The 1,572-nt window shown below is 39.1% G+C and overlaps 1 pseudogene; it reads right to left on the bottom strand.

Annotated features, from left to right (window-relative positions):
* Positions 1-1,030: 1,030 nt before the first annotated feature.
* LOC138159544 (spliceosome-associated protein CWC15 homolog pseudogene) overlaps positions 1,031-1,572 on the bottom strand; it is a 21,348-nt pseudogene continuing 20,806 nt past the window's right edge.

Raw genomic sequence — 1,572 nt, 5'->3', positions numbered from 1 at the left:
TCTGTCTCTGTCTCTCTCTCTCTGTCTCTGTCTCTCTCTCTCTCTGTCTCTCTCTCTCTGTCTCTCTCTCTCTCTCTCTTTCTCTCTCTCTCTGTCTCTGTCTCTCTCTTTCCTGTTAGATATTCCTATACAGAGTGTGAATCTAGAAGTTACAGCTTGGATAAAAACAGATAATAATAAAATAGCTGACATAAAATGGTGATTAAGGAATCACAAGCATTTTACTTATATGTTATCCTGTCAATGTATCAGAGGCTCTCCTGACTGAGTGATAAAAATTTACAATCAGACAGTCCATCTGTTATCCTTTACTCTCACTGTATGGTTGACCTACAACATATCCTGAAGGTTTATATGTCTTTTACACAGCTTCTTATCTGCAGTCTTCTTATATCCCCATCTCACAGTTTCTAGTTGTTCTTTGTGTCACATGACATGTTGATTTTTCTGAGACTTTTTTTGTCCCAGAACACAAACTGGCCTATTAAATGATAAATCAACAATTTAGGAAGAGTGGTTGAACCAATTCCTAGATCTAGGATGCCATTATCAAATAAAGTATCATTGACCAAAAAAGTATTTTGAAATTTTAAACACAGGAAATCTATAAGTCATTAAAAGCCTGGGAAGAAAATCCTGACCAAACTAAAACCAGAATGATCCTTAAAATTAGAATGGTCCTCTTTGGGGCGGCCAGGTAGCACAGCGAGTAAGAGCACCAGTTCCAGTGTTGAGAAGACCTGGAGATCAAATCCCCGGCTCAGACACTTAGCACCCACCCAGAAACACCTGGCCGTGTAACCTTGAGCAAGTTACTTAACCCCAATTGCTTAGGGGTGGCTAGGTGGCTCAGCGAGTAAGAGCACCGGCTCCAGTGTCGAGATGACCTGGATCAAATCCGGGCTCAGATACTCAGTACCACACCCAGAAATAACTGGCCGTGTAACCTTGAGCAAGTTACTTAACCCCGATTGCTTAAAAAAAAAAAAAGAATGGTCCTCTTTATAATAATTAAACATATAAAACTGGTCTACTTCATATATTTCTTCATGACTGTTTTGTGAAATTTTGATCAAAGGGTATCATTTATAAATATTTCGTCCTTTTTTCAGCTCATCTTCTCCTTTGTTGCAGTTCTTAAAGATAACATCATCATCTCACCTTCTCTTTACTTTAAAGTTGGCCTGAGATTGGGAGGGACCAGTGAGATTAAGGAGAGGGATTCAACTGAGGATATTTTCCATCCAAATTCTCTCTTCTTCAGTCTTTTATTCTTGTTCTTTTTGGCCTTGCTCTTCAACTCTTTCTTTTTTATTTTTTTCTGCTTCTGCCAGTAAAGTTGCAGTGTCATCATCGTCATCACTTTCTTCCTCAAAATACCCACCTTCATTTAGGAAACTCATCTAACAAATATTTCTTAGACACAGAAGATGAGATTGTGTGCTCTCTTGTTGGATGATTTCTGTTTTTTTCTCTTGCAGCAACTCTCTCTCTCTCTCTCTCTCTCTCTCTCTCTCTCTCTCTCTCTCTCTCTCTCTCTCTCTCTCTCTCTCTCTCTCTCTCTCTCTCTCT

Source organism: Petaurus breviceps, unplaced genomic scaffold, assembly GCF_028583685.1.
Source record: "Petaurus breviceps papuanus isolate PSGF00001 unplaced genomic scaffold, PetGlider_PUasm1.0 176, whole genome shotgun sequence".
NCBI lineage: Eukaryota > Metazoa > Chordata > Mammalia > Diprotodontia > Petauridae > Petaurus > Petaurus breviceps.
This window is presented reverse-complemented; position numbering and strand designations above follow the sequence as displayed.